Genomic DNA, 25948 nt, shown 5'->3' with positions numbered 1-25948 from the left:
CAATGCTGCCAGTGGGTCTCCCCACCACATCAGGCACGGAACTGATAGGGGGCCATTCCCTGGGCCTGGGTGCCTGTGAAGGGCTATTTAAACCCCACGCTGGCACAGGAGAAGTTAAACTGCTGCTTTAGTCTGGACTGGCCCAGCCCCTCCACACCTGCAAACCATGTCAGGAATGGAGCAGGAGTTAACAGGAGAGACCTACTCTTCTCTGGGGGGTGGTGGGGCAACCCTGGGAAGGGAACAGTCTGTGGAGCATCTCCAGCCCCAAGGAGAGGGTTGGCAGCATTCGGGGCTCTGGCCTTCCCTGAGGGAGGGTGGGGATCCCAGGAGCTCAAAGGGGGAGCAGACTGAAACTTGACCTGCGGACCCACTAAACTCTGAAGGGGACTGAGACGCTCCCAAGGCTCTCAGAAGAGGGGTCCATATCCTGATGGGAGCTGTTCACAGTTCTTTCCCCATTTTTTCTTTCATTCCTTTATTTACCCTTGTTTGCTGACAGTCGGCTCTTTTGCTGTTTCACCTGGTGCCCCAAGAGAGGAAGAAAGTGCCCCGAGGCCTCAGCCAGGGGGTTGAGCCTGACATACTAGAAGGACGTGCCCTGTAGCACCCCTGGGGCAGGGAACAATTGGACTCAGAGAGCTGCACCCCAGAAGGCCTGAGGCCCAGCGGTTTGGCATCAGTTTGATGGGCTGGATGGCCTCTCCCTGGGGGCTGCCAGCAGCCTGGCACATGGAGTAGATACGGGATGGCCTGGGGAGCAGGAAGCAGGACAGCGTCCCAGACAGCACACCGAGAAGGGTAATAGAGAGGGGACGAGGGGCACTGCAGTGAACTCAGCACCCGTCCTGAAGGCCACTGGCAGAAAGTCGTCCTCTCCTTGGCCTACGGGAGTTAGACAGTGACACAGATATCCCTTGGCAAAGGGTCACTTGGTCTCTGCCAGCAGCTCTCACCTGAGAACTGACAAACCCATCACAACAAACACATCGCTTGGAGGATGGTCCTGTGAGGTGTCTACAGAAAGCTCATCACTGGCCAAGACTCAGTGACTGAGAGATTAGCGTGTGGATCATATGTACGGAAGAAAGCATTCACACTGAAAATCTACTTTATGGACTCAACTGAGCAGCCTTGCTCCCTCCCAAACCATCAGTGAATAACCATCAGCTGAAGGTAACAAATTTAATCATCCCAAATCCAAACTAGGAATAGTTTCAAGGCACACGTTGCACGTGTATGAGGTGCAGGGGCAGGCCAGAGTGTATGGGGAGGGAGCCTGTTTGCAGGAGGGGCAGAGCTAGGGAACGGCTGCACCAGGAGCAGAAGGCCCAGCTGGCGCACAGACCATGTCAGAGATTTCTCTCCCTGGCTCTGTTACCAAGTGCCCATGGCAAACACTTGAAAGAAGGGGAGGCCGAGCTGGAAATAGTGTCACGAGGAGGAGGAGGTGGAGAGAGACACTTGAAAGCATGACCATTTTTCCCATTCCACTGGGACAAAAAGTAAAGGAGAGGGGAGCAAAACTTCAGAATCACTCAGCACCTCGGTGGAGAGACCACTGGACCAGGACTATTCCTGGTTCTGCCACGGGCCTGCTGGGTGACATTGGGTAAGTCACTGCACTTCTCTGTGCCTCCGATTGCAAACTTGTGTGAGACCCACAACTGCCTATAGCGCTGCCAACATTGCTCTGTGCAAAAAGCTAGGAAATTCACGTATTAAAACTTTATGAACGCAGGATTTAAAGTTGCCTGAAGCTTTCTGGTGCCCCTCCAGAAGAGAGATCAGCAAATCTCAAATTTTTAATAATCAGGGAAGGCAGAAATAAAGTACATGCCAATGTAATCCTAATTCTGCAATTCACAAAGGCAGCAAAGCCCTGGGAAAGGCAACTTTCCGAAGCAAAGAGAAGGGGATAGAGCTCACCTTTGCTAAGACAGAATGTGGTTTTAGGTGAGCTGCGCTGTACAGGAGCTACTGACACCTGTTTTACACTCAGATACTGGGCCCGCTCCCCAGAAACAGCTGCACACTTGGTCAATTGAACACCTCTTCACCCCTTTTTACAACTCTTTCATCCTTACTCTCAGACGTTCCAGCTAACGTTCTACATTAACTCACCCATCGTGAAGCACACAGACTGCTCTCAGATCCCATCTCACTGCTGACCATTCCCATGGCAAACAGTCCTGTTTCCTCCTGACAACATGCACACCTCAGTGCAGAAACGAGACAGACTGGAAGCGAACGGTACACATGGACTTCTCCCCTTTCATCGCACACATGGGGGACTCAGACCCAGATCTTCTCATATCCCAAACACACCTCCACCAAACTGCTTTAACTAACACTGCTACCAATCAGTGCAGTCCTTGCCCCAAACAGAGCACAATCCAAGCAGACAAAGGGCAGAAGGAAAACACAGAGGGGCTGGGACTTCCCCCAGGTCACCAAGCAGGTCAGTGACAGAGCCAGGAACAGATCCCAGTAACTCCAGCATCCCATTACACGGAGCTTGGAAACGTTCCCACACCCCACTGTATTAGGCTGCAGGAAGAGATGGTTTGTCCATGGATGCACAGGCTGTCTTGGCAGGGAAGCTCAGCTGCAGTCCCTGCACACAGCTGGGGGTGTAGGGGTGGGGGTGTCCTGGGATAGAAGTCAGTGTCCTTGTCCCCCCCGCAAGCCTTCAAACTGGGACATGGTGCCCCCGTGCCAATCAGAGTGCACTAGTGTAAATGGTGCCCTCGTGCCAATCAGAGGGCACTAGTGTAAATGGTGCCCCCGTGCCAATCAGAGGGCACTAGTGTAAATTCTGTCCATATGAAGGGTTTGCACCAGTGCCTGAAACACCAGGGTGGCAGTGACCTTCAGTGCCAGAACACCCCTAGAACTGGGCTCTCTTTCTAGCTCTGTCAGGGGCAGCCTGGGAGCCCTTGGACACGTCAATGTTTCTCCTCCCAACTTTAGTCTCTTTACCCAGCTGCCCACTGCCTGGGGTCTCCTCTCCCCAGAGCTGCTCCCCACTCAGATCTGGGTGGGGGTCCCCAGAGCTCAGGCCGTTCAGCTCGGGAACAGTCTGACAAGGGGGCTGGCAGGTAGGACAGGGACGGTTCCCCCCCCACGGGCCGCAGGGAGCTGGGGGGGCAGTTTGAAGGGGGCAAGAGGGGGGGCTCTGTGGCTGTGACATGGGGAGGGGCGGTGTGAAGGGCCGGGGGGGAGGGGCAGGTGCGAGACACGGACACACACTCAGCTCCCCTCCCATCGCTACAGAGGCCGCACCGGGACCCCCCGCCCCGCACCAGCTTCCGGCCCGAGCCATGGCCGGGGGGGGGGAGGGGGGCTCGGGCCCAGGTGTCTCCCCCCTCGCGCCGGGAGTCCCCCCCCGCAGCGGGCGGAAGTGATGCACCGCGGGGGCGGGCCGTTAGAGCCCCACGCGGGGCCTGCCCCTCCTCCTCCTCCCGCGGGGCCTGCACTGGGGGGGGGCGTCATTAGCCCCGCGCTGCCGGGGGGGGAGGGGCAGCCCCTGTACTGGACCCTGCATGGAACGAGCTCACGGCCCCGAACGGGGGAGACGGGACCAGGGGCGGGAAACGGGGGGGTTCTGTGGCTGTGACATGGGGGGAGGGGCAGGTGCGACACACACACTGACCTCCCCCCCATCGCTACGGAGGCCGCCCCGCCCAGCTTCCTGCCCGAACCAGGGCCGGGGGGTTCCCGGGCCCAGGTGTCTCCTCTCCCTCCCCCCCGCTCGGCTCTTACCGGCTCCGCCGCACACCAGTAGTGGCCCCCGCAGCGGCCGGAAGTGACGCACCTCACGGGGGACGGTTAGAAGAGACACGTGACGGCTACGGACGTTGAGCGCGGCGCGCGCAGGGGCAGGAATCACGTGACGGTTCTGGCCGTTAGAGCCGTTGGAACGCGGGGGGGCGGCGCTGTGAGGCGGTGCTGCTCCCGTTGGGGGCGGGGTTCTCCACAGCCCCGCCCCGGGGCCCCCGGGCAGGGTTTGAACCGGGCCCGGCCCCTCCCCCGGGATACAGCGTGTCCGCCCCACGCGGGCCCTACGCTGGGAGACGGGACCGGAGACGGCGAGATGGACCGGAGGGGGAAGGGGGAGATTGAGGGAGACGGGACCGGGGGGGGAGGGTGAAGGGGTCGAGACGGGACCAAGAGGGGGGGAGGGGGAAATGGGACCAGGGGCAGGAGACGGGAGGGGGCTGGGGAAGGTGGAGATGGCAGGAGAGGGGAAGAGGGAGATGGCGGGAGACAGGAGCGAGGGGGGGAGAAGAGGGAGACAGGGGGAGATGAGTTATTTCTGGCAGCCCAACAAGCTCCCTGCCCCCCACCCCAGAGTTATTTCCTGCTGCCACCAAACTCCCCTCACCGCCGCGCCTTCCCCCCCAGCGCGCCGCATCCCCGCTCCTCTGCCTGGTGGTGGGAAGCACCTGGAGGTAAACAGCTGTTTGGTGGCATTCAGTGCTTTCCAGGAGGGAGGGGGAGAAGCGGGGAGCCGTGTACTTTGGAGGAGGTGGGGCAGGGGTGGGGATTTGGGGAAGGGGTTGGAATAGGGGCAGGAAAGGGGTGAGAAGAGGCGTGGCAGGGCCAGGGCAAAGGGGATTTTGTATGTAAAGGTGTCAGTGATGCAGCCCTCGGGCCAATATACGAGTCCTCATGTGGCCCTCATGGTGATTTGAGTTTGAGACCCCTGCGTTAGACCCTGGAGGGAGTCATCCCTTTCCTTGGGCAGTTTGGGACTGCGAAGAGGTAACGCTCACCTGACGCTGAAGGGGGGGAGCCAAGAGGAAAGAAAGGACATGATAAAAGGGAGAGCTATTTTGCCACGCTCTCTCTCCTCTGCCTTGCGGGAAGGAACCAGATACAGACAGCTCGTTTGCTCAGGAAAGCGCCCCGTCGTCAGGCGTGGCAGCCTTTTTATTCTTTCGGTTACAGTGTCATGCATAACTTACAGCCTTGTTTACTTGTTTCGCATTGGTGGAGGACTCTCTCTTCCCCTTTTCCCCTCACCCGCTGCATGTAGGCAGAGCGTGCTGTACTTTTCTAATCTATAATAATATGGAGTCAGCATTCTGTGGCAAGATGGGGTTTGCAGGGGGCGGTTTCTGGTGGCTTGCCAGCTAGGACCGATCCCTACATCTCCCCCTTTTCTTTTAGAAAGAGAGGACAGGCTTTTGTTTGGACCATGGGCACCCTTGGGTACACAACGAAATTAAGGAGGGGATACACTGAATGCCACAGCAGGCGAGTACAAGGAATAAAAGGCAGAGTCCTCCATAGGTTATTAACTGATGTAACCAGCCCCATCCCGGCAGCCAGCTAGATAGCCAGTCCCACCAGGAGGAAAATGGGTCATTGTTAATTTGAATTTGAGCAGTAAGATTCTTAATTGTGGCTAATTGATTATTGATAGCATGAGAGTGATCAGAGATATTAAAACAACACATATCATTAACTTTTTCACAACCATAGTGATGCAGAAGCAAAAGATAATCAATAGCAGCCCTATTTTGCAAAATTCCATGGCGTAATTCTGTCTGCTCTTCATTAAGCAATGCCACTGCAATGGACGTGGCATTGAGGGCTTTAACAGCTGAACAAGCTAATCGGTTAAGATTTCTACTATTGCTAATTGTTAAGCCAGGTATACCGACTAAGGAGGCAGCCAGGGCCACATATTCGGTTTTGGACAGGAGCTCGACTTTGGAGTTGCAATCAGCTGACAGCTGAGTATATGAACGCTTTGCTCGTGGTGTATGCTCGGACCGGGGAATAAGAATAAGGGACAGGCGGCTGATGCAGCAATAGGTGCCATCAGTAAGATTAGCTGGGTGTAATTAAAGGTTCGGTCAGTGCATGTCCAGAACCATCCAGGGGGCAATTTTATGTGCTTGTAAAGGTAAGAGATATTATATGGCCTGGAACAATTAAGGGGGGTGGCAGGGAGAGTGACACAGGTGAGCGCCGTGCAATTGGTCATACGTGCACAGCTAGCATTTAAATCAGCAACATAAGGGGTAAGCAACTGAACAGCCCCATTTGGAAGGCGTTGGGACTAGGGTCCCCAATTATGATAGGCTGAAAAGCCCAAATTTTTAATTGTGGTGTTGCTCTCTAGGCTGGAGTAAAACCAGGTACTATTTTCTATCTCATTGGCATCATGGCAGACTGGGATAAGGCATGTACCAAGTAACTGTCCTACCGCTGTTTGCTGGGAAAGGCAAAAATCAGTACGATTAATGGAGAGAGCTAGGACCTCCCATACATTGGTAGCCGGGGAGTAGGGGGGATGCATTGCTGCCTCAGACCCCAAGGGCAGACAGACGACAAATATCATTATGCTTAATAAGACACAAGAATTAGCATTCAAACAAGCAATGAGGGCAGTTAACAAATTTTCTGGGGACTTTTCCTTATCTTGTTGTTCCAGCAGGTGTTCAGCTTGCTGGGAGAGGGACTTTATCTGTCCCCACGTCACTGGAGCACTGGGATTACCGCGGTGTCGCTCTTGAGACAAAGTCACTGTTGTGGTCACTAGCTGATTGAAGTCGGGAATAGGATTGTTAAGGCCCTGGTGCCACACCATGCTGTGGGTCGCTGGTGGGGTCCTCCTTCCACGGACGTATGTAACGAGCTGGGACCCACACCGGTCCTTGTGGTGTGCTGACGGCCGCGTATCCCCGCCCCCAGGTAAACAAAGGAACTGGGGCACTCCACGTAGTTCCGGGGAGTTGCCGATACGTTACTTTCGGGGCGGGGAGTTCTTCCTTGCACCTAAAATGTTTGTGTAGACGGGAAACATAATGGGTGCCATCAAAAACAAGATTTAAATGGTTGATTGTGTATAATACGTGTGCTAACCACTCTTCCTTGTCTGGCAAGGTGGGCGGAATTCCCTCTTTTGTTTTTTGTTGGAGGAGAGCTGTTTTTAAGGTGCGGTTGGCGCGCTCCACAATAGCCTGGCCCTGTGAATTGTAGGGGATGCCAAAGGTGTGCACAACGCCCCAACGGGAGCAAAAGGCAGCGAATTGCTGAGAACAGTACGCGGGCCCATTATCTGTTTTGAGCTTGGCCGGAATGCCCATAACAGAAAAGCAACGAACAAAATGGTTGATAACGTGTCGAACACGTTCTCCTTTGTGGGGTGTGGCCCAAAGGTAACCTGAGTAAGTATCAACAGTAACATGAAGAAAATTCCAAGGGGAGAAAGGGGGAAAACGGGTGACATCCATTTGCCAAAGCTGATTGGCGCCGAGGCCGCGGGGGTTAATGCCAGTGGGGGGGTAGGAACGGAGGGAGGAACATTGTGGGCATTGTTGGACAACAGCCTTAGCTTCATCCAATGGGATGGAGAATTGTCGAGCAAGCGCTTTAGCATTTTGATGATGAAAGGCGTGGCTGGAGGTAGGGGAGTGAACCCAGGAAATGCGCACTTGTGCATCAGCATAAGCGTTGCCCTCAGACATTGCCCCGGGGAGGGGAAGGTGGCTACGAATGTGTGCAATGAAGGATGGATGGGTCCGGGCACGTAACAATTGCTGGAGGGTAAGAAAGAGGGCAAGGAGTGACCGCTCCATGAGCGGAGTAACATAACTTCCGGCTATAGCAGTGCCAACATTAGCAACATAAAGACTGTCTGTAATAACATTGAGTGGGATGGTGGGGAAGTGAGAAAAAGCCAAGCAAAGAGCAGCAAGTTCTGCTCGCTGAGGGCTGGTTTGGGGAGTAGTAAATTTCGAATGCCATTGTGCGTCAGAACGCCAAGAAACCACACCACGGGTCGGGCAGCCATCAGTAAAAACTGTAAGTGCATCAGCAATGGGGGTGTGTTGGCAAAGGTTACGAAACACAGTGGGAATGTGACGAATGGCATGTAAGCGGGGATCTTTGTTAGTGTGATAAGAAAGGGAACCCACAAAACCGGCCAAAGCTAGTTGGAGGGCATCAGAAAAGGCAAGGGCTGATTCGGTACCGCGTTATGGGAGTGGGAGAACAATTTCCACGGGATCTAATGCAAAAAGGGCGCGACAGCGGTGCCGGCCTTTGGTAATCAGCTGGGCAATCATGAGCTCCAAGGGGGACAAGGTATTAGGAGGAGAATGCGGGAGGTAGAGCCATTCAAGAATGTGTAGTGGGGCGGCAGCAGGCTCTTGAGCCACAATGGCGCAGGGCTGCAGGGTGTCACAGAGACAGATCAATTTTGGTGGCACATTCTTGCAGGCACGGTCCACCCAGCATTGGGCTAAAAGCTGGTTTAATGTAGTTAAAACAGCCAATTGGTCAGTAGAAAGGGTAATAAGATTTGAAGGATGTTTGCCTTGAGTGAGGGCTATGAAGAGGGGACGCAATGTCTGAGTGGTAATTTGATAATAGGGGCGGAGCCAATTAATAGCTCCCAAAAGTTGTTGTAAGACCACATAAGTAACAGGGTTGGGAAGGTGGAGAGAAGGAAGGATCGGTGTGGAGTAGGTGGCATGAAGCTTATGGCCCAAATATTGAAAGGGTTCATGGAGCTGAACCTTTTCAGGGGCAATTTGTAGCCCGTAACCCTGCAGAGAAGAGGTCAATTGACTAAGCCACTCCCTCGGGAGGACAGGGGCGGCGACCAAGATGTCATCCATATAATGGTAAACAAGGAGAGAGGGGAACTTTTGCCGAAAGGGGGTTAGAGCAGTATTTACATAATGCTGGCACAAGGTGGGGCTATTAAGCATGCCTTGAGGGAGAACAGTCCACTGATAACGTTGAGTTGGGCACGAATTATTGAGGACAGGAACGGTAAAAGCAAAATATTTTTTATCTTGGTCCTGGAGCGGGATGGAGAAAAAACAGTCCTTTAAGTCAATTACAGCCAATTGGAAACCTTGGGGGATAAGATTGGGATTTGGGGAGCCGCATTGCAGGGGGCCCATGGGCTCTAGGATTTTATTAATGGCCCGCAAATCATGTAATAGCCGCCATTTTCCTGATTTCTTTTTTATCACGAAAACAGGAGTATTATAGGGACTGGTGGTGGGTTCAAGGTGTCGGGCTGTACATTGTTCCTGAACTAGGGCATTGAGTGCGGCCAACTTCTCGGCGGGAAGGGGCCACTGTTCCACCCAAACAGGGGAATGAGGTTTTCATGAGAGGGCTAAGGCAGTGGAAGCAGCTGCCATATAAAGGCAAAGGAAAATACTTTAACTAAAGGGGTGAAAAAATTCACGATAGAGGTGGTCCAACTGTTCCCAGTTGGGGTTTAGGGCACTTAAGGCTAGGCACCAATTACGGTCCTCACTATACTCCTCCTCATAAAACGCCGCAGGCGGGTGGCCGGGGTTGGTGGTTATAAAATACACTTCAAAGCGGCCTCCTATTTGTCGAATATACAGAAATGGGCGAAGGACCGCAAGGCAGGAAGTTTGTGAGTAAGAGCGTCGGACAAACAACCGGCTACGGTGAGCGGGGTCACATATTACTCTATAGGCATCTTGTGCAGCTGAATCAGAGTCATTACAATGAATGCCATCGCTAAGGAGGGGGCTAACGAAAGCCGTGTAAATTTCGGTTTCAGTCCAGCTTTCGCTGTAATAATGATTGTGATATGGGTGCATGAATTTAAGGAAGTACAAGAGTAGCTCCTAACTGAGAAAGGAGATCTCGGCCCCACAGGTTGAACTCAATGGGAAGGATACAGGGTTTAATTTGAGCCACTGTTAGTTGTGTGGCAGGGTCCACCACTGGTAGCCAATTGCTACTCCGTTTGGAGGCTTGGCTACCTCCAACACCCCACACCGAAGGGGCCACTTCGGAGGGCCAGGAAGGGTCCCACTCCTTGCTTGCTATCACTGAGACGTCAGCCCCAGTGTCTAAGAGCCCCGTCAAAACCTTACCGTGGATTTGATAAGGACAGGTAGGCTTACGATTGTGTATGTGTTGGAGCACGGCGGCGACCTGAGGGTGGTAAGTTGAGTCAGTTGTCACTTTCTCGCCGTTGGTGGGCTGCAGGGGGTCAGCGCGTGTGGAGCCAAATCCCCCTGTACGTTCCTGTAGGGAAACTGCGGGACAATAGTAAGGAAGCAACAACAATTGGGACCAGGACTCCCCTTTCTTAAGGGACAGCGGAAGCTGCCCCCAATATTGGGCATAGATGGTGCCAGTATAATCAGCATCAATGACCCCTGGGACAGTCATAATGCCTTTATAGTGAGCGGAAGAACGGGGGAGCACAAGCCCCACCGTTCCAGGAGGAAGGGGGCCCCGAAGTTGAGTGGGCATCAGGAGTACCTCCCCGGGGAGCTGAGAGTTCATGTCTTGTGCGTTTTCCAGATCGATACCCGCACTGCCAGAGGTGGCAGGGGGAGGGAAACCGCTCTCTCCCTCGGTTAGACCAGGGCCCGAGGGGGGCCCGACTGGGAGTTTCCCGAAGGGGTAGAGCGGCACTTATTAGCCCAATGGAAGCCTTTGTTACATTTGGGGCACTTTTTGTTTGGGCGATTTCCACCCCCTCCTCCTGGTGGTTGTCCCCTCTCGCGGCTAGCTCCTCCCCCCGGCGCTCGGCACTCTCGGCGAAAATGGCCTGCCTTGTTGCAATTAAAACAATTGCCCAGAGGTTTGCTGCCAGCGCGCAGGGCTCCGGCAAGCAACACCATGGCATGGGTCTGTGTCCCCACCTCGGCACAAGCCTGGATCATGTCCGCCAAAGAGTACTGCGCGCGGTGAATGACTGTTTGGAGAATACGGCGACAGTCGGCATTAGCCTGCTCTGCCGACAGCCGACGAATTAGTTCTTCTTGGGCTTCTGGGTTATCAATTTGTCGGGCAATGGCTTCTTTTAATCTATCTACAAACTGATGAAAGGGCTCAGAAGACCCTTGTCTAATACTAGTGAATGACGACAAGGGCTTGCCAGTCATGGGAACGCGACGAAACGCTCGCATGACGGAGAGTGCAGTGCGTTTGAAGGATTCTCTCGGGAGCACCAATTGCGCCTCCACCTCTGCAAACTGTCCCGACCCATAAATTTGTTCAGGAGTGTTCTCTGCAGAGGAACAGGCCAATGCCGCAGCCCGAAACTCACTGTCCCATACACAATACTGGGCGGGGGATAAAATCATTCAGAATAGGTGTTTCCAGTCCGTTGGTAACATAACATAGACTGTGCCCAGCCCCTCAATGAGACCCTCCACATAAGTGGATTTAAGGCCGGATTGGCGAATCCCGTTGTTCAGTTCGCTAATGACTTTGAACGGCAACGGGTGATGTGTAGCAACTGTTTCTCTGGCCTCGTTTAAGCTATAAGTAACTGGATAAAGGGCTGGGAATTCTCCTTCCCACTCCTCCAACAAGGGGGAAGCGTCTGTCGCCATCGCCTGCTGGAGAGCGGCTTGCACCGCGCTCTGAGCCGGCGAGGGAGAAGGAGAAGGAGAAGGAGGCGACGGTAACGGGGGACTAGAGAGGGTAAGACTGGGAGCCGTCGCCCTAGGGGCAGGACAAGGGGGTTTAGGTTCCGTGACATAGGATGGAAGTGGGGTAGGGGTGGGAGAGGCAAGCGGGGGCGCCTCCTTCCACAAATGCCCGATTGCCTCTGCACAGTGTTGCCACAGCAAGATGTGTTGGATGGGCGCTCGTGGCTCTTTTAGGAGCCGTTCGCCTACAGTTTGCCAATCAGAAACCTCGAGAGACCTCTCTCGGGGTACCAAGGGCACTTAACCTCTATGACATGGAGCAAATCCTCCACGTCGCTGTGATGCTGTTGTGCGACCGGTTACCTTGAGTAACTTAACCAGCTCTTTCGCATGAGCCTTCTGTTGCACGGACAAGTCCCCCCCCATACTCACGAGGGAGTGCGCGAAGACGCATTGTGGTGCACCATGGCTCGACCGGCCGGTGGGTACGGAGGGCTGGAATCACGTCGGGGTCACCAGATGCGGGAAGGAACCAGACACAGACAGCTCGTTTGCTCAGGAAAGCGCCCCGTCGTCAGGCGTGGCAGCCTTTTTATTCTTTCGGTTACAGTGTCATGCATAAACTTACAGCTTGTTTACTTGTTTCGCATTGGTGGAGGACTCTCTCTTCCCCTTTTCCCCTCACCCGCTGCATGTAGGCAGAGCGTGCTGTACTTTTCTAATCTATAATAATATGGAGTCAGCATTCTGTGGCAAGATGGGGTTTGCAGGGGGCGGTTTCTGGTGGCTTGCCAGCCAGGACCGATCCCTACACTGCCTATATCCTGTGAAGGGGCAGGCCAGAGTCCTAGAGGAGAGTGATATAAGGTAGAAATATTAGCCCCAGATTAAGCAGGTCCCTTATACTTCAATATATTTTAAGTGAGGAAAATGGTAGTAAAAATATCTCCTCTCCATCACAACCTGAAGCAACAACAGAGTAACTGGGAATGAAACAATTTGTTCCCGAAGGCGGAACCTGATGACTTTGAAATGGGGGAACAGTATAACCGTGATGCTCAGGGTTTCTTTATGTGGAGTTTAATGGAAGGAGGAGGCACACGTCAGAGCCGTAGGGGGGGCTCACGTCAGGGCCCTAGTGGGGCCTTGGGTGATCGCTACTTCCCACCACCCAACACAGATGGAATGAGGTTGAGTAGTGTCCGCAAAAGAGAAACTAAACAGCTAATTATTCCTCAAGAAAGGTTTCTAATGACTTATGACTAAAGGAAACACAGACAGAATAAGAAAAACAGAATTAAAGACCAGCACTGAGTGAGGATTAATACAAACGGCAACTTATACTGGAGACAAGCACAAGTACAAGTAATATTATACATTAACTATCTATTCCTATAAGTGCACATATAAAAGGTAAATAATACTGAAAATAGTTACAAGCACGTGCAACGGTACTATTACTGATTGCCCAGCTACTTCACATGTACTGTAACCACCCCCAACAAATACAATTCTATATGCAATACTAATACACTGATTCACTATATTGTACTAACCTTAACCTACCTATAACCTTATCTAACAACTTATAAACTTTGATTGACTTTTATGATAAACTTGATGGTAACTTATACTGAAGACAGGCACAGCGACTTGTAAAGCTATTATGATTTATAAACTGCTAGCTTCACCTGCGCTGTACCTGCTTTCAGCAGGGCACAAAACATATACAGTTGTTATGTATTGATTAACTATTGACTAATACTGTTTTTAAACAACTTAAACAATTTGCTAATATAAACAAACTATAATATTAATACAGACTTAAGATTAACTAGCTCGAGTACAACCAGACTTTTCCACTCTTCAATCTCGCCCTGCATTCTTCCAAAGATCCATTACCTTCAGTTGACTGTTTCCTGCACTGGCAAGGCACAGATAGTCAGTGACGCACAAGTCCCTTTGCTTCAGGGGGTGTATGTGGAGTGATCTCTTTTAGGTCAACACACACACACACCCCTTTAAACTCTTTTTATACAGTATTTGCTGGCCGTGTTTTAAACCAGGTCAACCAATAAAGGTGGCCAAATGTTTCAGTGTGGTATTTGCAGTTGTTTTGAACTTCTGAACTGTGCATCTGTGCTCGGCTCATCGCTACTCTATGTGACTAATTGTGGTCAATTTGCTAGACTCAAAAATGCTTGAGTCAGCTTAGAGAAGTATTTGGTTGCAGAGCATAGTAACCACAAGTCTGTATCTTTACAGAGTTTCCTTTTTAGTCTATAAAGCTTCCTAGCTAGATGATGCTTATGCTTGCAGGATTCAACAGTACTCGCTTCTTACAACTTCTGGAAGGCTGAGGCCTAATAGTGCTTAGCCTGACACTACTGGACAAGACTTAAGGACATTAATCACAGTTTAGACTAGGAAAAGTGATAAGAGTTTAAGTCAGGTCAAGGGGGAAGCTAATGCCAACCACTGCACCTAGGCTGAACTACAACTATAATTGTCTTTTTACACCGAGATCACTAACTTGAGCAGCCAAGGCCACGTGCAGTCCTAGTGGACGTCAGGCACAGGGAGCTTTTGCCTCAGTGTAGCTTGTTGGGATCAAACCTCTCTCCCCCACCTGGAGCGGATGAACATTCCTGGCTGGAGGGACACATGTTCGTAAGACTCAAAAGGAGAGCAGTTGATAGAAAAGATCACAGGACTGATCCCAAAGAAGGATGAGCTGCAAAAGGCAGAAGGCGGCAACTCATCTGGTGGACCTGAGACCACAGTGAAGATGGTGCACAGATCACTATGTGGGAATTAGCAAATGTGATTATTTAAAAAAAAAAAATCTTTGGCCAGCGCTAATCAAGACGTGTTACAGGTCTCTCGTGTGGATTTTCCGACGTCTAATAAGGTGTGAGCTATTTTTGAGGCTTTTCCCGCACTCAGAGCATCCTTAAGGTTTCTCACCAGTGTGGATTCTCTGATGTATAATCAGGTCAGGTCAGAGCTCCGTCTGCAGCTTTTCCCACACTCAGAGCATGTGAAGGGCATCTCACATGTGGATTCTCTGATGCGTGATAAGGTTTGAAGTCCAATTGAAGCTTTACCCACCCCAAAAGCATGTCTAGGGCGTCTCTCCGGTGTGGAGTCTCTGGTGCTTGGTAAGCTCCCAGTGCCGACGAAAGTTTTTCCCGCACTCAGAGCATCCATAAGGTTTCTCATCCGTGTGGATTCTCTGATGTGCGACAAGATGTGAGCTCTGGTGGAAGCGTTTCCCGCACTCGGAGCACGTGTAGGGCTTCTCCCCTGTGTGGATTCTCTTATGTGTGATAAGGCCTGAGTGATAACCAAAGCTTTTCCCGCACTCAGCGCATGTGTAGGGTGTCTCTCCTGTGTGGATTCTCTCATGTGAGATGAGGGCAGAACTAAGAATGAAGCTTTTCCCACACTCAGAGCATCTATAAGGTTTCTCACCGGTGTGGATTCTCCCATGTTTCTTCAGGGAAGAGCTGTTATAAAAGCATTTCCCGCACTCTGAGCACGTGTAGGGCTTCTCCCCTGTGTGGGTTCTCTGATGCGTGATGAGGTCTGAACGCTGACTAAAACTTTTCCCACACTCAGAGCATCCATAAGGTTTCTCACCCGTATGGACTCTCCGATGTCTGCTCAGGGTACAGCTGAGAGTAAAGCTTTGCCCGCACTCAGAGCATGTGTAGGGCGTCTCTCCTGTGTGGGTTCGCTGATGTGAGATGAGGCATGTACTATCAATGAAGCTTTTCCCGCACTCAGGGCACGTGTAGGGCATCTCTCCTGTGTGGAGTCTCACATGTTTGGCATGGGCTGAACGATCCCTGAAGCGTTTCCCACACTCGGAGCACACGTAGGGCATCTCTCCTGTGTGAATTCTCCGATGTGTTGCAAGGGTTGAGTGCTGACCGAAGCTTTTTCCGCACTCAGAGCACATATAGGGTTTCTCTCCAGTGTGGGTTCTGCGGTGTCTGACAAGGAGACAGGCCCAATTGAAGCTTTTCCCGCATTCGTGGCATGTGTAGCGTCTCCATTCCAAGTTGATTCTCTTGTGTGTAATAAGGTCTGAGTGGCTACTGAAGTTTTCCTCTGGCATCTGCTGAGTCTCATAGGCTTTTGCTTTTTCTCGGCGTGCACAACTCCTGGAAACTTTCCCTTTGGATCTTCCTGATAACGTTCCATGAGGTTCTACTTGCTGAGCATCTTCCTGCTGGGGTTTCTCCTGATTCTCACTCACCATCCCATCACCTGAATGGGAAACAGAAAGAATCCAGACAGAGGTCACTCCCTGTGCCAGAAAGAAAGGAAAACTCAGAGAGCTGATTTCCCCCAAACCCTTCCCCAGAGGAGAGAGGAAGGGATCAGTTCTGGGTCCACATCTCACCAGAACACTCAGGGGAAAGCGAGATCAAGGAGGGACCTGCTGCCAGTTGTCAATCAGGGTAGGAGGGAAGCCATGAATGACATCTGCCGTAATCATTCCACATCTGCAGGGAACAATCCTGAACTCTGAGAGCTCACAAGGTCTTTGTAGGTCATGCCAAATGTTTCCTGCATTCCTATGGTTTAATCAATTCCTCACCTGTGCAGGCAGCTCTCAGGAGCACTTCTTCCTCAGAGGCCTGGAGGTCGGGGACCCATGGTTCTTCCCCTCGTTCCAGCTGCAATATCACATCAGGTTTGGAAATTGGAAACCCTATTCCAGGCAAAGAAAACAAGGGAAGTCAGTGGAATTTGTGGGATACTTGTCAAAAAATATTCCATGGTTTTAATCCCAGCTCATTTTTAAGCAGTAAAATACCAAGGCCAGCTTTCTTGGCTTGAAGTGGAAGGAGAATTATTATTATTATAAATCATATTCATTACCTTAGTGCCTAAGGACCAACTAACAGTGGGTCCCCATTGTGCTTGGACAAGTACAAACACAGAATAGTAGATGGCCCATGTCCTGAAGAATTTACAATCTAAATAGACAAGACAGACACAGAATGGGGGAAGGGGTAGAACCCACTATTAGAATAGAGATATTCAGGCCTGCCTGTGAAGCCTATACTTTAAGAACTTAGGTATATTTTTTCACTTAGCTAGTTACAGGGATATAAAAACAAAGAATCAAAATCACAGTCTGCCCTTGTATGGCCCTTCTCGCATTAGGATAGTCTGAGACCTTGTTCTTAGGCAAAGGCCTTTGGCTAAGGAACAGGGGCAGCCATAACATGGGAAGCGAAGGGTCACATCCTCACACCCCAAATCAGTCACACTGAAATAAAGTGCTATTGAGCTGTTAGGAAGACGATCCTGTCCGGATAGTGCCCATCACCACCAGATAAAGAAACAGATCTTAAGATGGTTAAAGAAAACTTAGTTGGATAGCATCCTGTTGTAGCCCTAAGGTTTAATCTGCTTGCTTGCATAGATATATCTTTTCTTATAAATTTGAGTATTTGATGTAATAGGTTTACAGATTTATATTAAAAATAAGTTTAGCTGTAATACAAGAGACCAACAGGCTAAAACCCTGTATGTTAAGCTAAGACAAAGTTAGCATATCTATATTGGGACCCTTTACCCAGAAGAGTAGAGATGACCCAAATAGCTAAAACACCCACCAGATGTCTCGAGATTTTTGCCTAACCCAGTAGACAATGCAGGATGGCAAAGGGCACTTTTCAAAGTTGTACCCACAGACGTAACAAGTAAACCACAAGAGCGCACATACTTGTCATCCATATGCACAGACATACTAGCCTATGGGGTAAGTGTACCCTCACCTTTCTGTGGGGGAAGGATGAAATTTGGGCATAAGAGGAAGGATTTACAACCAATGCCCTATAAAAAGGCGATTCATCTCTCCATTTTAGAGGCAAGCTACCCACCTATCTACTCTTCACTGTCCCCATCTTCAACAACGTATCGACGCTACCCATCTACGACACCTATTAACTATTAATAGACCGAACTTGGTTCCTTTTCAAACTTTTAAGTTTTAGGGGGACTAGGCTACACTTGGTTTCCCTATGCTTTATTTCAGTTTAAGGTTTATTGAGTTAAGTTAGAGAGTAAACAGCTTTAACAGCTCTGCACTAGCTTCCTCTCCTAGAACTGTGAAACCGGAACCACCAGAGACAGGGTCCTGTATCTTCCAACACCAGGTTATTAAAACAGAGTGTGAGTATTAACTAAAGTTTGCAGCACATAATATTGTATTATCATATGTATCTCTTGAATAAAACTAGTACAATTGCAACTCTGTAATTCTAACTGTTTTACCACCTGCTTACTATTTCATTGATTTTAATAAAAGGTCTTTATGACTACATCTGTCTCAGTGTGAGCTTCCTGTCATACCTCCGAAGGTCTTTTTAGAACATCTGTGAAGCCCTGATTCAGGACGAACTTTTATCTTCTCATACTCATAGACTTTAAGGTCAGAAGGGACCATTATGATCATCTAGTCTGACCCCCTGCACAATGCAGGCCACAGAATCTCACCCACCCACTCCTGTATCAAACCCCTAAGCTATATCTGAGTTATTGAAATCCTCAAATCATGGTTTAAACACCTCAAGGTGCAGAGAATCCTCCAGCAAGTGACCCATGCCCTACACTGCAGAGGAAGGTGAAAAAACTACAGGGCCTCTGCCAATCTGTCCTGGAGGAAAATTCCTTCCCGACCCCAAATATGGCGATCAGCTAAACCCTGAGCATGTGGGCAAGACTCACCAGCCAGCACCCAGGAAAGAATTCTCTGTAGTAACTCAGATTCCACCCCATCTAACATCCCATCACAGACCATTGGGCATATTTACCTGCTAATAATCAAGGATCAATTAACTGCCAAAATTAGGCTATCCCATCATACCACCCCCTCCATAAACTTATCAAGCTTAGTCTTAAAGCCAGATCTGTCTTTTGCCCCCACTGCTCCCCTTGGAAGGCTGTTCCAGAACTTCACTCCTCTGATGATTAGAAACCTTCATCTAATTTCAAGTCTAAACTTCCTAGTGTCCAATTTATATCCATTTGTTCTTGTGTCCACATTGGTACTAAGCTTAAATAATTCCGCTCCCTCCCTGATAATTTATAAAAAGCCATCATATCCCACCTCATCCTTCTTTTGGTTAGTCTAAAGAAGCCAAGCTCTTTGAGTCTCCTTTCATAAGACATGTTTTCCATTCCTCGGATCATCCTAGTAGCCCGTCTCTGAACCTGTTCCAGTTTGAATTCATCCTTCATAAACATGGGAGACCGGAACTGCACACAGTATTCCAGATGAGGGCTCACCAGTGCCTTGTATAATGGTACTAACACCTCCTTATCTTTGCTGGAAATACCTCGCCTGATGCATCCCAAGACCGCATTAGCCTTTTTAACAGCCATATCACATTGGCAGCTCATAGTCATCCTGTGATCAACCAATACCCCAAGGTCCTTCTCCTCCTCTGTTGTTTCCAACTGATGTGTCCCCAATTTATAACCAAAATTCTTGTTATTAATCCCTAAATGCATGACCCTGCACTTTTCACTATTCTTCTGATCAAACAAATTGGAGAGCCTAAGCCAATACTAATTAATATCCATAATAATTATTTTAATATCAATTAATTAAAATTAATTAAATAGAAATACATTATGTGGATAAATTAAATCAACATTACTAATACACTCCAAATCAGGCTACACTGTCTGGCAATAAATCACTTATCAATGGTTGTGGTTGTGAAACACTCATTTCTGTATTGTTTTATCTTTATGGCCACCACTTTTACTTTGTTAATCAGTCTGGTTCTCTAATTGTTTCTGTCTGTTGAATAATTAATTTTGCTAAGTGTAAGATAATTAGGATAGTGGGATATAATTGGTTATAGAATTATGTTACAATATGTTAGAACTGGTTAGTTAAATTTCAGCACAATGATTGGCTAAGGTATAGCTGAGAATATTACTGTATAAACTGAGTCAAACAGGAGAGAGAAGATAAATTGGAACCAGAGATTCTATGAATCATAGAATATCAGGGTTGGAAGGGACCTCAGGAGGTATCTAGTCCAACCCCCTGCTCAAAGCAGGACCAATCCCAAATAAATCATCTAGCCAGGGCTTTGTCAAGCCTGACCTTAAAAACCTCTAAGGAAGGAGATTCCACCACCTCCCTAGGGAACCCATTCCAGTGCTTCACCACTCTCCTAGTGAAATAGTGTTTCCTGATATCCAACCTAGACCTCCCACACTGCAACTTTCAGACCATTAGTCCTTGTTCTGTCATCTACCACCACTGGAAACAGTCTAGATCCATCCTCTTTGGACCCCCCTTCAGGTAGCTGAAAGCAGCTATCAAATCCCCCCTCATTCGTTTCTTCTGCAGACTAAACAGTCCCAGTTCCCTCAGCTTTTCCTCAGAAGTCATGTGTTCCAGTTCCCTAGTCATTTTTGTTGTCCTCCGCTTGACGCTTGCCAATTTTTCCACATCCTTCTTGTAGTGTGGGGTCCAAAACTGCACACAGTACACCAGATAAGGCCACATCAATGTTGAATGTTTGTTAAGGGGGGAACAGGACAAGGGAACAGGGACACAGGCAAGGCTCCACGCCATCAGAGCTGGGAAGGGGGACACAGGGTAAACGGTCTGCGGCATCAGAGCTGGGCAGGGAACACTGGGGAACAGACTGTATCGGCATATCGAGATAAGCAAGACTGGTGTGAATGGCTTCGGAATACGTAATCTTATAGGTGTAAAAATTGAACAGGCTACACTATCACCCCATCACTTCATCAACAAAGTCCTCATTTGTGCCTGGATAGGGGCCATGCTATGGGAGGGAGGAATGCAGAAAGGACTCAGAATCAGTTGCCACAGATGGGGAAGTTATATGGGGGAGGGCGGTAATGAGTGGGAGAGGGAGATCAAGAGTTAAAGTAATAATATTAGGGGAAAAAACGTATAATGAAGTGAAATTGAACAGAAATAAAACTGGAGTGGAGGCTCTAAAGCAACAAGGCTTGGGTAGGGATTCAGAGTTAAAGGTCTGGGATCCTCCAGAGCTCTAGATCCCCAAAACTCTCCTCCCTCCCACTGACCCACCCAGCCCACTTCCTGGGTGCGCCTCCTCCACACTCCCCTCCGCTTCGTCCCATTACTCTCAGCCGGCACCACCTCCCGGCACCTTGGGAGATTCTTGTGTCCTCTCCTCGTCTCTAACAACCTCATCCATCTCTGCTGATTCTTAGCTCAAACCCTGCACAAGTCCTCCCCATGTCCTGGCACCCCAGAATTATCTACTCCCCCCTTCTCCGCACCTCCCACAGCTCTGTTCTCCCATCACCCATGGGGTCCAGAATGCCAACATTATACGCTCTCCTATCAAAAGAGGAGCTCATCTGACTGTCACACAAGCCATGCATGAGTCACACACCTATTTACTCCATTTAGAATTCTACAGGTGGCATATTTTCCTCTTACAATGAGGAAAAGGCATGAAAGCTACAGTTATTAATGTAGTTAATGCAATTTTAAAATGACTGACGGAACCAAAAAGGCACATGTCCAAAAATTATACTAGTGGGTACGAGATGAGGCAAAAAAAGGGGGACAAGGAAACTTGTCAAAACTTATATGATGAATAAAGTATAAAGTTATTACTGCTCAGGTTCTTAAGAGACCCCACAGCTTCTAATAACCCAGGGGAGAGGACTCCTTACCCAGCAAGACCACCGTCTCATAGTTCTCCTGCATGACATCCCCGTAGAGGGCTCTCTGAGCGGGGTCCAGCAGAGACCACTCTTCCCTGGTGAAATACACAGCCACCTCCTCGAAAGTCAACCGCCCCTGAAAGAGCAAAAGTCCAACTCTCAGTACCTGCTGCCCCACTCACAACCCCACTATTCAGGGAAGAGCAGCACCAGGGAAATGGAAGCTCCGGGAGGCACATGTTAACAGAGTCCCACCCCACCTTGCCTAGAGCAGCCAGGAGCCATCAGAAGGTAGAAAGAGAAAACCTTTGTGTCTCCCAGCTGACAGACGGAGGCAGGGTCATCACTTTTATCACATACCCACTAGCCAGAGCTTGATACAGGAGATGGGGCTGTCTCTGGACCATGCTGGTGGCTCCCTGGTAGGAGTCCCAACACTCTCCAAATAAAATATATGGAAGAAAGGGGAAGTCAATAGTAAAGACTATAAGTTAGAAGGTCAGATTTGTAGAAAATTGGTAGGGAAGCTATCAGAAATCAATGATTAATCAATGAAAATAAGAAAGAAGTTTTTAAAAAGTATATTAAGTACAAAATTCATCCCTAACAATGGTAGTGGTAAATTACTAGATGGAAATGGCAGAATTATCAACAATCATGCAGAAGAGGTAAAAGTGATCAATAAATATTTCTCTCCTGGATTTGAAGAAAAACAGATTATGTAAATGATATGATAAGATGTTCATGACAACAGTCTTTCCATTCCAACAATAACTCACAAGGACATTAAACAGCAGGTATTACAATTAGACATGTTTAAATAAGCAGGTTCCGATAACTTCTATGCAAGAGCTCTGAAAGACCTGATGGAGGAGTGTGGAGGACTGTTAATAAGAACGGCCATCCTGGGTCAGACCACAGGTCCATCTACCCCAGTATCTGTCTACCGACAGTGGCCAATGCCAGTGCCCCAGAGGGCATGAACCTAACAGGCAACGATCAAGTGATCTCTCTCATGCCATCTATCTCCACCCTCTGACAAACAGAGGCTAGGGACACCATTTCTTACCCATCCTGGCCAATAGCCATTGATGGACTTAACCTCCATGAATTTATCCAGTTCTCTTTTAAACACTGTTACAGTCCCAGCCTTCACAACCTCCTCAGGCAAGGAGTTCCACAGGTTGACTGTGCACTGTGTGAAGAACTTCCTTTCATTTGTTTTAAACCTGCTGCCTATTAATTTCATTTAGTGACCCCTAGTTCTTGTATTTTAATAAGGACTTGGAACACCAGGGAAATTCCAGAAAACAGGAATAAAGCTAATACTCTGCCAATATTTAAAAAGTGTAAAAGAGGTGACCCAGCTAATTACAAGAGTGTTAGTCTGACATCGATACTGGGCAAGAGAATGGAGCAGTGAATATGGATTTAATTAATAAAGAATTAAAGGAGGATAATATAATTAGCGCCTATTAACAAAGGTTCAGAGATAATAGAGCCTATCAAACTAACTGGATATCCTTATTGGATGAGATCAAAAGTTTGGTTGCAACTAATAGTATTGATGTAACATACCTAGACTTCTGTAAGGCATATGACTTGGTTCGGCACAACATTTTGACTAGAAAACTAGAAAGATACAAAATACACACGGCATACATTAAATAAACTGAAAACTGTGATTGTAAATGGGAAGCCGTGGTCAAGTGGATTTCTTTCCAGGGGGTTCCCGCAAGGATTGGGTCTTGGCCCTGTGCGATTTAACATTCTTATTAATGACCTAGAAGAATATATAAAATCATCACTGATAAAGTTTGCAGTTGCCTCAAAGATTGGGGGTGGTGGCAACTAATGAAGTGTCAGTAGATTCCGGCTCCAGCATTGGGAGCCTGGGAAGTTTTCCCAGCCCTGGCTGGGGGGTTATTTCCTGTTCCACAAAGAGGGGAAGTTCCGTTCCCAACCCCTGTGGCTTGAAATTAGGCCCTATCTGACACTACACCCCACATTCAGCATAGTGGCAGGATTATAATATCATTAGGACATAATGATGAGGCATTTTGTGCAAGATGTGTCATGTGTGATGTCACTGGAAAGGTTATGATTCGCTGACTATGATTATTCTACCTGTGTGCACGGATCATGTTTGTATCTGAAGTTATGGATATTGACTCTGTATCTGTATTTCACATGTGCTTACTCTGGGTAACACCCACAACAAGCTTTTCAGGCACAACAGTGAAGAAGACAGACAGGGCTGAAGGCTCATCAACAAAGACAACGGACCGTGGAAGAGCTTAGCCCCCCTGTGAATTTGTCAGCCAGCCTAGGAGTCATGGCTACTGTGATTCAGCAGGGCATGTGACCAGACCACATGACAATAAACTCCATTTTGCTATCTGTATTTTTCCACTAACTGAACTGGGAACTGAGTTGGAACAAAGGGTTCCCGTCATATTGAGAAGCTACGTAAGGTGGGATGTAACATCATCTCTTGGCCTCATTCCCGACACAAAAGAACTCCTGGAAGCACCTGAGGAACAAAGACTGAAGTGGGGAAGTGTTGGTCCCAGGCTAAAGGGATTTCTAGCTTCTGTATGGAAACTTGGGGGACTGCTTCTATCATAAATCAGCATGAGAAATTGCTAAATCATATTCTATCCATCTAGTATGTTAGGCTTATTTGAGTTTTTGGTTATTGGCTAAGTAATCTGTTTTGATCTGTTTGCTATCACTTATAATGACTTAAAATATTTCTGTAGTTAATAAACTTCTTTTATGCTTTATCATAATCAGTGTATTTTGAGTGAAGTATCTGGGGAAAATCTGAGCTTGGTCAGCACAAGCTTGTTGTGCATATCTTCCCCATATCGAGGGAAAGGCAAACTATATTAATGAGCTTACAATATAGAGATCCCTGTGTAGGATAAGATGGTATCATTTTGGATTTATATTACAGCAGGTGTGCAAGGCTGGGGAGCTGGGAAATTGGCTGTTGTCTTCTCTCTGTCCTTGAGTGGTTTAGGTAAAGCACTCAGGTAGCTTAGCTGGGTGTATGGCACCCACCTGCTGTCGTGTGGGTGATAACAGGGCCTGGAGAGGCTGGCTGAATCTCCAGCAAAGCAGCGTGAGAAGGGCCAGCCCAGCATGAGGGTGAGAGGGCACAAGGGTTCCCAGAAGCCCCCCAGACTGCACCCTAGGGTGACAACCTATCACACCCTACATTACACAAGTCTCAGCAGGTTTGTCACATCCTGTCCCCTCCCCTTCCCCCACCATAGATAGTTCCTGCCTCCCACCACCTCGAGCAGCTCCCACCCTCCTATGCATTTACTGCTCCTCTCCCTCGAAGCAGAACCCACCACCAGCCCCTGATAATCCCTTACCTGAGCCAGCTCCATTGTAGCCATTGCCTTCCCCCTGGGAGGATGGGATGATCTGGAGCGAAACCTGGACGTTATTCTGTAGCCTGCCAGGGCGAGAAGGGCAATGTGAGAGCATTCAGACGGGGGTTTTATCCATTCCACAAGCCGATTCCCCCCAGGATTATTCCCTGCTAAAGGACATTCTAGGTTCTGCCAAACTGTGAAGCACAGAGTGACCTTATTCCAGTACAGGCCTAGCCCCCTCCCACCAGGGTGTAACCCTCTGAGACAGAGTTAAACTCTCCCAGTAGCAGAGTCTCTCTGTTACACTTATCAAGTTTGCAGACGATACCAAGCTGGGAGGGGTTGCAAGTGCTTTGGAGGATAGAATTAAAATTCAAAATGATCTGGACAAACTGAAGAAGTGGTCTGCAGTAAATAGGATGAAATTCAATAAGGACGAATCCAAAGTACTTCACTTAGGAAGGAACAGTCAGTTGCACACATACAAAATGGGAAATGACTGCCTAGGAAGGAGGATCTGCTGCGGAAAGGGATCGGGGGGCTCATAATGGATCACTGCATCACTGTGGATTTTTTAGAGCAGGTTGTACAAACACCTCTCAGGGATGGTTTAGATAATACTTCCTCCTGCCTTGAGTGCAGGGGATAGGACTAGATGACCTCTCGAGGTCCCATCCAGTTCTGTGATTCTATGAACCAAAGGCCAGAGAAGAGCAGATTCAAAGGAGCCACTTTGGGGGATTCTCCCTGTCATTGCCCCAAGGAAGCTCTCTCAGGTTTACAAAGTTGTTGGATGCTCCAGCCATTATACAGTCTCTCCTGGGAGTGCCCCTTTCATGGACTGGACCTAGTTTTAGCTTTTGGCAAGCGTAACCCCGGGGGCTCTGAGACTGGGCCTCCTTGTCTCAGCACATCTTGTTTCTTTCTGTGGCTCCCAGGTGAATCCAAGTGAGTAGATACTCCTGATAGAGACTGTGAACATAAGAACAGCCCGCTGCATCAGACCAACGGTCCGTCTAGCTCAGTGGTTCTCAAACTGCGGGTCAGCACCCCTCAGGGGATCATGGAGTTATTACATGGGGGGTCACAAGATGTCATCCTCCACCCCAAACGGTACTTTCCATCCAACATTTATAACGGTGTAAAATATATTAAAAAGTGTTTTTAATTTATAAGGGGTGGGGGCTGTCACACTGAGAGGCTTGCTATTTGAAAGGGGTCACCAGTAGAGAAGTTTGAGAACCACTGGTCTAGACCATCCCTGAGAGGGGTTTGTCCAGCCTGCTCTTAAAAATCCCCAATGATGGATCTAGCTCAGCGGCCAATGTCAGGTGCTTCAGAGGGAATGAACAGAACAGGGAATCATCAAGTGATCCATCCCCTGTCACCCATTCCCAGCTTCTGGCAAACAGAGGCTACAGACACCATCCCTGCCCA

At 49.0% G+C, this 25948-nt stretch overlaps 2 pseudogenes; one reads left to right on the top strand and one right to left on the bottom strand.

The window, feature by feature from the left end:
- Positions 1-25948, top strand: part of LOC115643461 — a 591865-nt pseudogene that overhangs the window by 339631 nt on the left and 226286 nt on the right.
- LOC115643454 overlaps positions 1-25948 on the bottom strand; it is a 44600-nt pseudogene that overhangs the window by 15732 nt on the left and 2920 nt on the right.

The sequence above is a fragment of the Gopherus evgoodei genome, unplaced genomic scaffold (assembly GCF_007399415.2).
Source record: "Gopherus evgoodei ecotype Sinaloan lineage unplaced genomic scaffold, rGopEvg1_v1.p scaffold_60_arrow_ctg1, whole genome shotgun sequence".
NCBI classification, from domain to species: Eukaryota; Metazoa; Chordata; order Testudines; family Testudinidae; genus Gopherus; species Gopherus evgoodei.
The sequence above is the reverse complement of the archived record's forward strand: the minus strand, read 5'-3'. Positions and strand labels throughout refer to the sequence as shown.